Here is a 9,955-nt window from a genome sequence, read left to right as displayed (position 1 = left end):
TGCTGCCCTGTGCCTTCCTTTTACTCCCTACATACCTAGAAAAGACTTTTGGTTGTCTTTAATTTGTGTTGCCAGCCTCAGCTCTGTAGTTGCTTTAGCATTTCTAACTGCCTCCCTGCAAGTGCAGGCCAAGTAGGTATACTCCTCCTTGGTAGTTTCCCCCTGCTTCCACAGCCTATATGCCTTCTTTTTTCTCTTAGGCTCTCCTGGATTTCCCTGTTTAGCCAAGGAAGTTTTTTGGCTCCTTTCCCCTTTTTCCCTCATACTGTGATAGTCTCCCTCTGTGTCTGAAGGATCACTTCCTTTAGAAATGATCACCCTTCCTGGACTCCCATCTTGCCAATACTCCTATCCTGCAGTGCATCATTGATTAGACTCCTAAGCACACTGAAGTTAGCTTTCCTAAACTCAAGGACTTCCACCTTACTAGTTATCTTACCCATCCTATGTCATATGGTGAATTTAATTGACTGGTGGTCACTGTCCCCAAGGTGACCATGAATATACAGCTCCCCTACCAGATCCTCCCCCATAGCCAACACCAAGTCCAGTAAGACATTCCCCCTAGTGGGATCGTATACCTTCTGCATTAGTTGAAGGTCCTGCATGCAGGTTAAGAACCTATGTGAGTGGTTGGATTTGGCTGACTGCTCCTCCCAGCAGATGTCCGGGTAGTTTAGGCCCCCCATGACAACCACATTCCTAGACCGTACGGCCTCTGAGAGCTGCCTCAAGAATGCCAAGTCTAGCTTTTCCTCTTGCTGTGGTGGTCTGTAGCAGACCTCCACCACAAGTCCCTTTTCCCATGACCTTCATGTATCCTAACCCACAATGTCTCCACTCCTCTGATCCGATTTGGATTAGGGTAGATGTATAATGCTCCTTTACATAGCGAGCAACCCTGTCCCCTTTCCTCCCTTCTCTGTCCCTTCTGTACAACCTGTAGCCCTCAATGTGCATCACCCAGTCAAGGGTAGGGTCCCACCAAGTTTCTGTTAGACCCACTAAATCAAATTTATTATTTGCAAACAGAAGTGTGAGTTCTTCCTGCTTGTTCCCCATGCTTCTAGCATTAGTATAGAGGCACTTGAGTCCTCCAAATCATGCCTTTGATGCCTCCCAATTCTGATGCTCAAATGGCCTCTTGGCACTTACTTGGGGTATACTGCTGCATGCTTCTCAGTTTGGAGGTTCTAGACTCTCCAGCTCATACCTCCCCATCCCCCGTTGTACTTAGTTTAAAGCCTGACATAAGAGGTCAGCCAACCTGTAAAAAAAGAGACCTTTTGTGGAGAGATGAAGCCCATCACAGCTCAAGAGGTCCCTTGCACAGAAGTGTGGATTGTGGTCCAGGAAGCCAAACCCTGCACAATAGCACCAACTCCAGAGCTGCAGGTTGACTTCCCTTATATGGGTGATGTGATGCCTACTGCAACCACTGACTGGGAGGATTGGTGAGAAGACTACCTGTGCCCCATCTTCCTAAGCCTGGTCCCCAGAGCCCTGTAGTCACTCATGATATGGTCTGGACTACTCTTGGCCATATCATTTGTTCCCACATGGATGAGGATCATGGGATAGTTGTCGGAGGGCCGGACGAGGTCATGAATTATCTCTGTGACATCCCTGATCCTGGCTCCATGCAGGCAGCATACCTCATGTGCCATGGGATCTGGACAACAGATGGGTCCCTCTGTCTCTCTCATCAAGGAGTCACTCAGAATGCTGATGCAGTGTCTCTTCTTCTGCTTACCTGGCCAGTCCTCAGCTCACTCGGTGATGGAGGCACGCCCCTCCAGTGCACTTTCCCCCCTGCACACTCCTCCAGTGCAGCCAGAGCCTCATATTTGTTCCCCAACTGCACCAGGGGAGCTGGCTCTGTGGTGAGAGGTCTGGCCCCTGAGGTGACCATCATCCACTCACCAGCATCTGCTTTAGGGCATTCCATGACAGCTTCTCCACTTGGACTCTTGTTCTGCAGAGAATGAAAGTCACCATCAATCTCTTCTTCAATTGCCATAATCCCTGACAGCCTGCTCACCTCGGCCTGGAGTTGCCTCACCTGCCCCTCCAGAGCCTCAATCCAGGCACATGTGGGACAGGCAAGGGAACCCCCAACCCCCACGCTACCCCCAAGGCTTCAGAGGTCCTACCAGGAAACCCCTGAAGACAGGGGGCCAGGGCACTGCTGACCCATCCAAGGGCTCTGTCTGGGTGGAGGCCTCACAGGAGCTCCAGGCTGAAGGTAGCAGCAAGGCAGAGGCCCTGGCTGTACCCCATGTCACCACCCCCATAGTAGCACCCCTCCTCAATCACTTACCTGAAGTCTCTGTCAGAAACTCCAACGTATTGCTGCCCACGACTGGCCTGTGAACTTCCTGGCAGTCCCTGCTCCCCTGTTGGCAGTCCCTGTTCACTGGCTCTCTGGTCACAATTTGTAATGATACAGGAAGTCCTCAGACTTACAATACAATTGGTTCCTGAAAACCGCTTCTTAAGTCAAAACTTTGTAACTCAGAACCAATTTTCCCATAAGAACAATATTATAAATGGGGATTTGTTCCTTTACCATTCTCAACACAGCTGCCTCCAACTGTTTAGTCTGTCATGATGGGGCGTGTAGATCAACAACACCACAGCAAGGGAGGGGCTAGGGCTGAGGCTAGAAGAGGAGCTAATGCAAGTACTGCCCAGCTGGAGGAGGGGGGAGCTTAAGGAGAGGGTGGGCACCTCCCACTGTTGCAGGCCACTGGTCCAGGACCTGCTCATCTGGTGACTCTTCCAGCAGCTCCCATCATTGCATGCCACCGGTCTGGGAGGGCATAGGGGTGGGGGATGTGCCTATGGATCTGCATGGAGGGGGCTACACTGGGCTGTGTTTCAGGCCAGTGGCAGAAGGTGCTGGAAGATGTGCTATGCCCTCCTGCCTCCAAGTAATCCCCTTAAGTCTGTTAAAAGACTACAGTAAGATCTGGAAAAGTCATGCTAAGCTGAGGTTTATTCACAATAGGTAAAAACATAGAACCCTGATGCTGCAAGCTATCTATTGTTTCTGAAGAAATAATGAGGTATCCCATCTAGTATAACTGCTAGAAGGATTTCAAGCTGGCTCCTAAGTGTCTGGTTATATATATACACACCTATAAGCCAATTCCCAAGGAAAAAAAAAATAAATGCAATTTCTAAGCCAACAAGTAGGGAACAACAAAAATGGTATCACTAGCATGAACAGTTTGAAATGGTAGCTGAGTTATAGGTGAGAATAGGTGGGATGAAACCAACAAGCTAAATCTCTTGAGTCTGTTGCAAGGAGGATCAGGGAGGTCTACCATGGGCTCAGCAGTGAAGTGAAGAAGGGTTACCAGCACCAGCAGAAGTGGCACAAGAGTTTGGTCTGGTCATAAGACATTTAGTCAAAGGCCTTTCCACAAGTTGGCCCAGAAGCATAGTACATACTGGCCTGTGGCCACTTTACTTTCAGTGGGGAGGGCCAGGCTCAGCTTTGGCTGGGAAAACCCCAGAGTCTGAATGAAGTCATAAAGACAGCCACTGAGTTAGAGTTGGTAAAAAAAGATGGGGGCTCTAGGCACCCAGGACACTGAGGCAAAGGTACATGTGTATGTCAAGGAGGAGAACTCTGCAGTACCTGTCCCAAATTGGGAACCATCCACCTTGTAAATGATGGAGCCATTGGAGGAGACGTCAGAGAAAGCCTGCAGTGAACTAGACCAACTAAAGAAGTGTGGAGACCCAGTCCCAAAACAAACAAGCTAGGGGAGGCTCTTCTGTACTCCTGCAGCTGGGGTCTCATCACGAGTCTGATGATGGATGCCAGCACTGAGGCAGTTGTGACCACTTCCAGAGGGAATGCCCAGAAAAGAAGTGATATTTCAAGCAAGGAAACTGAGGTTCGAAGTGGAGAGGGATCTACCCACTTCTGGTAAAACCAAGAACCCATAGGGCAAGGTGGTAATTGTTGGTGGTGCATGGTTGGGATGCTACTTAGTGAGGAAGCTAGGAGATGTTCAATTTGAATTCCTCCTAGATTCCAGCAACCACATGTCCATTTTGGTAGCCACATATAGGAGTAAGCTACAGCAGAGTCAGGAAACAAATGATGACCATTGTGGACTGGTAGTCAAAGTGGCCAATAGGAAAGCACTCCCAATTCTGGGAGAGTGGAGTAGAGCTGTCAGCTTCCAAGGCTTCAGGCTCCCATATACATTTCTTATAGCCACACCCTGAACACTCGGTCCACTCAGTACCATGCCTTCTTGCAGACCAGGTCCTCCACCCACCATGCATTCTGACGGGCACTGTCTTCTGCCTACCAGGCCTGCATATCTGCCAGCCATTCCTGGGATGCCATCACCAGCTGGTCCATCAGGAGGGTCCAGTCTTGGGTTCTCTTCTGGCAGAGCTGGCACGAGGGCCCTAGCCAAGGGCAGCAGTGATCCTCAGCTGTCATTCTGGCTGCCAACTGCAGTCTCTCTCCTATGCACAGCTGCAGAACCTGCCAAGTCATGAGAAAGAAGCTGTTCATGAGAGTTTGCAACATTTCCAAGCTAAGATGCTCTGTGCCACAGTACTGTGGGCTGCCTAACCTCAGATTGGGAGTTATGCATTCATAGTGCCCAGGGATCATGGTAAGTTGGTTGTGCAGGCCTGGGCCCAGGCAGCTTCCAATCAAGCCCCACATCCATTCTCACTCCTGAGGGCTCAACAGCCTACTGGATGCTGGTTACAGGGAATCTATCTCCCCTGGCCTGTTCCCAGGCTGGGACAGACTAGACTTCTGGCAGGACATGCTGCTGTACCTCTATATCAGGGATGGTCAAAATGAGGCCTTTGGGTAGGATGCAGCCCACCAAGCCATTCTATCTGACCTGCGGGGCCCCTAAAAATTTTAGAAAATTAATATATATCTGCCCCTGGCTGCCTGTCATGCGGCCCTTGATGGCTTGCCAAAACTCAGTAAATGGCCCTCTGCCTAAAATAATTGTCCACCCGTGCTGTAGATCCATTCCTCCCACTTCCTTTTCTGAAAGCCAGCCTGTCTCCTGTGCTGCCATCAAACCCACAGCACACTAGCTCAGGAGTGCATTGGGGCTCCCAGATGACGGTGACATGGAGCTCCCAGAGCCCCACCTGCCCCAAATGGGGCTTCTCTGGGGAGGCCCCCCAGGTCCGGTCTTCCCCTCATACACTGGCACTGTGCTCTAAGAATGCTCCTGCTGTGAGTGTCCCATGTGCAGTGCAAAGAACTGCTTGTGCAGACTGAGAGGTGCCTGATCCACTGCACCCTGATGATGATGGCCATGGTGCTGATGGTCATGGTGCACCTCCAAACCTGTCACAGGATTCTTTGCTTCAATAGTGCAGTGGGCAAGCTCACATTGCCCAGCAATCTCTGCTGCTCCCTAGGGCTACATGTGCCTGTGCTATATGGCCTTTCCCCCCACAGCTGAGGAGAACATCACTTCAATGTTAATACATCCCTCAGGATGTTAAAGGTGCATGCCCACCTAACTGTTGGGGCACAGGCTGCTCAATAAAGTTTTGCACTGTCTACCACCTCCCTGCATGCTGGGTGAGAGGGAAACTTGGGGGTCAGGTGAACATAAGAAGACCAGGCATAGAGAGGTGGCCAGGACAGGGCCTGGTAAAGGGGTGGGGAGGGCCCTTCCCCAAGTGCAGGGTTTACTGTGTGGACAGGGCTGGCATGCCCAGCCACTTGGAATGATCCCCATTGGTGGTGATGGCGTGTTGCTCCCAGCACTGTCCTTGGTCTGAGGGACATGTTGTGTGGCTTCCCAGGTAGGGCCCCCCACTAGGGAGGAGATGGTGTTGAAGGTGGCTTGCAGCAACATGGCTGGCCTCAACTCATGGCCAAGGCTGAGGACATGGAGCACTGACCTGGGCTCCCAGATCTGCTGGATGATGCTGGGGGTGGGGAGCTCAGAGAGACAGGCTGGCAAGACTAGGGGCCCTCCCCTAGTTACATTTCATGACGGGAAGCAGAATGCAGTGAGGTCTCAGGAAGCCCACCTTTACTGCAGTACACAGCATAGCTGCAGCCTAGGTCCCGGGGCATGTGGACAGTGTCCAGTTGCCATATAAAGGGTATGCAGTTGTGGGCAGTCCCCATCTGATGGTTTCATAGTTTCATAGTAGCTAGGGGCTTGAAGGGATATTACAGATAATCAGGCCTGGCCCCCTGCACCTGGGCAGGAAAGACTTCTGGGGTCAGATGTCCCCAGGAAAGTAGGTGTCAAGATATTTCTTGAAGATCACCAGGGTGGGTGACTCAACCACCTCTGAGGAAGCCTGTTTCAAACCATCAGCACTCAACTGTAAAGAAGATTTTTCCTTATGGTTGTAGTTGGTCACAGTGACCCACTGTGCCCACAAGGCCATGACCTATATGCGGCACTGGCACACCGACCAGTCATGCCTGGCCTCCCACATATGGCCTGACAGCCCCTCATAAATATGTGCATTAGAGCAGCTTCCCTGCATGAACTGCCTTAGTATCTCAGCCTTGCCCCACAGCACCATGAGGTCCCCTGTCCCCTCTGGTGAGCAGTGGGGGTCCTGAGAGGTTTCATGTGGTTTTGGTGGCAACACCAGCATGGATTTATTGATAGCTCTGTGGGCCTCTGCACAGCTGTCTGACTGTTGGCAGGCCTGGGCAGCTCCCTGAAGTGCCCAGCACAGAGGTATGTTGTGGAACTGGCAGCCATGTACTAAAGCAGTGTCAGACAGTATGTGCAGGGTCCAGGCAGTGTATTGCAGGTCACCTGTGGACAGCTGGAGATGGCCCTTGTGACCAGGAGCTGGTTGCAGCTAGGCCTGGGTACTAGTAGGCCTGGCAGGTGCCTGCAGCACCCTGAGGGGATGAACAGAATGGCCCTGGCAACTGTGTGTCACTGCAGTACTGAGAAGTGGCATTGGAGTGCAGGTAGACTAGATGAGCAAGCTTACAGGCTTTTAAGGGACTGGGACTGGGGCTACCGTTGAACTGGCCCAGTTCTGGGTCAAGGGAGGCTCCTAACCCTGGAGGTCTGGGGCTAGGATGAGGCTGACCCCTGATAGCAGGCATGACTGGGAGAAAATTTGCTCTCAGTCAGTGTCTACGCTTGTGCTACTGCACAACAACTACCTATGTTTAAATTTGCTACTTGCATCTGCAGATAGCAAATTTATTTGAGTAGGCCAGCTTATTGTATAGTATGTGTGTGCATATATAGACATGCACACTTACGGCATAGTAAACTGTTCTACTGCATAGTAAAGCATCTTGTGTACATACACCTGAGTAGACAAACTCCTGGCACTTTTTGTCCCTTCACTGTTACATTTGCACTTGCCTAGTGTACATATTCATCAGGCAGAAAGATTACCTTCACTAAGCTTATTCTATAGCTTGGTTACTAAATCAATCTTCTGAGAAGAGGGAGATGTGAGTTGAAATCCTCTCCACTGAGAAACTGAGAAAAAATGTTTTCCCACTACCCAAGAAAGTACCCCAACTGTTAGGATATTGTCAAAAAATGGGCATCATATTTACTGTGCAGCTCTCTTCAGAAACACCTCAGCACCTATACTCTGAAGGGAAATTAGATGTTGTGATTAGCAAATAAGCAAAGCTGCCTGGTGGACAGGATAAACCCATTCTTACACCTGAGAGAAAATCAGAAGTTCAACCAAGCCCCCATGCTGCTTATCTTTTCCATTGACTACATCTAGGAGCTTCCAGGCTTTATGGAGACCTCTGAAGGAGCCTACATCCCATTCTCTACATTGAGCACCAAGGTAACCAAACCTAAAGTCTTATTTGGCATCTCCACTGACTATAAAGGGATGGCAGGAACTTACTACGGTTGCAATGAACCACCCTCTGCAGGATAATACCTCGTTAAATGTTCCGCTGAACCACAACCACAAGTTGGACTCTTGTGCTATTTGTGACAATGCACCATAGCAAAGGATAGTAATGATTCCAGTGCTTTGACCAAATCTGACAGAAGACTCCAGAGCATCATGAGACAAGTGATCCACCCTGGACTACAGGAAGGAAATGGGATCTGATTCCTGCCCCCACTGCCCCCTTACCTGCTATAGTGGCATTTCTGAATTATCTGGGCAGTCTCAGAGAAATCGCTAAATTTTGTGTGAGCATCTTTGCTAGAGGTTATTCGGGGGACATACTGTAAATAGTGATTTTTTTTTCCTCCTGTTAATTTTTTTTTGAGTCTACGCAGTGAATATTGCCTCTGTCAGAGCATATGAATTTCTGTAACTTCATGTGACAGTATGCAAAATTCAGAAACCAGTGATGGGTATGTCCTCTACGTGCACAGTTGCACAAAGAATTAGAAAGTAGATTCTTCCAGGCTCAATTAAGAAGCATTTAATACAAGACAAAACAGAGACAAATAAAAACAATGGGAGTAAACACTTCAAGTATGGAAATAATGAGCACCAAAAATACTGATGGGATCTTTTTTAATGCATGAAGTTTACTCCTCTGAACATGGCCATCTCAAGGCCCAAGGAGCACTAAAGTCCCACTGCTATTCAACTTTGATGGTTTAAGTTGGATTCAACTGGTGCATGTAATTCAAGTGTCAGATCTTAACCCAGTTTCACCTAGTTGAGATAAACCTGCAGAAGATCATCTGCCTCATACTGGAATTATTTCCATTTCCTCTGAAAGCTGCTGATGGGGGAAAAAGGCTGAACCAGTGCTACCTGATCCAAAGGAATTTCAAAGGAGCATTGACAGTCATTTTACAACCATTTTTCTGCCCATCACTCTCCTCAGGGCAGTCTTTACCTCTTTGTTACTCAGACTGTAGATGAGGAGGTTCAACATTTGAGTCACCACAACATAGAACATAGAGGCCATTTTTTCCTGTTCTTGTGAATTCTCTGTACGGGACTGTAAGTATGTGCAGGCCCCAGTTCCATAGAACACAATGACAGCTGTCAGGTGAGAGGCATAAGTGAAGAAAGCTTTTTGCTTGTTTTCTGCAGATCTCATCTGCAGGATGGTGGACAGGATATAAGCATAGGAACCAATGATTATCAGGTTGGGGTCTACTATATGCACCACAGCACTACCAAATAGCAGAATTTCATTCTAGTGAATGTTGGAGCAGCAGAGCTTGAGGAGTGAAGGTATTTCACAGAAGAAGTGATGAATAACATTGGAGTGACAAATGGAGTAACACTGGAGCAACAATGGAGTAAGAAACGTGCACCACGGCAAGAAACGTGCATCGCGGAGACCAACTGACAGCTGCAGGAATGGCGCTTCGAGGAGAGCTTTCGCTTCCTCAGCCACGACCAGCACATCACGACGAGAGACATGCTGGGGTGGGAAGGGCTCCACCTTTCCCCTAAAGGTAAGCGTGTGTTCTCTTCTAGGTTGGTGGACCTCCTCCGGCGGGCTTTAAACTAGGCTTGTCGGGGGAAGGGGAAGATGAGGGTAGAGGAAATATCAGACTGCCAGACCAAACAGCACCCACAACTACAGCCCAGCCCAGACCGACGAGCGAAGCAATCAAACAGGTAAGAGAGAGGGGCCAGGGTAACGTTGGGACTAGGGGGTCAGTACACACACCCACAGGAGGCCTCAAATGCCTCTACACAAATGCTCATAGTATGGGCAACAAGCAGGAGGAACTCACCCTCCTGCTGGCTGACACCAGCCCGGACATAGTGGGGATTACGGAAACACGGTGGGATGAAAGGCATGATTGGGTGGTGAATGTCAAGGGCTGTAGGCTGCAGAGGAGGGACAGGATAGGAAAGAGAGGTGGGGGCGTGGCACTCTATATTAAGGAGGAATACACATCCTCGTTAATTAGCAAGGAGCCAGGGGAGGGGCACCCTGAAGTGCTTTGGGTTAGAGTACAAGGCAGTCGAGGGGAAAGGGACTTAACAGTGG

General features: G+C 49.6%; 1 pseudogene; it reads right to left on the bottom strand.

The window, feature by feature from the left end:
* Window positions 1-1,233: 1,233 nt before the first annotated feature.
* LOC149871154 (uncharacterized) lies at window positions 1,234-2,020 on the bottom strand (annotated as a pseudogene).
* Window positions 2,021-9,955: the final 7,935 nt, after the last annotated feature.

This window comes from Crocodylus siamensis, chromosome 2 (genome assembly GCF_052110815.1).
Source record: "Crocodylus siamensis isolate JL-2025a chromosome 2, ASM5211081v1, whole genome shotgun sequence".
Classification (NCBI taxonomy): Eukaryota; Metazoa; Chordata; order Crocodylia; family Crocodylidae; genus Crocodylus; species Crocodylus siamensis.
This window is presented reverse-complemented; position numbering and strand designations above follow the sequence as displayed.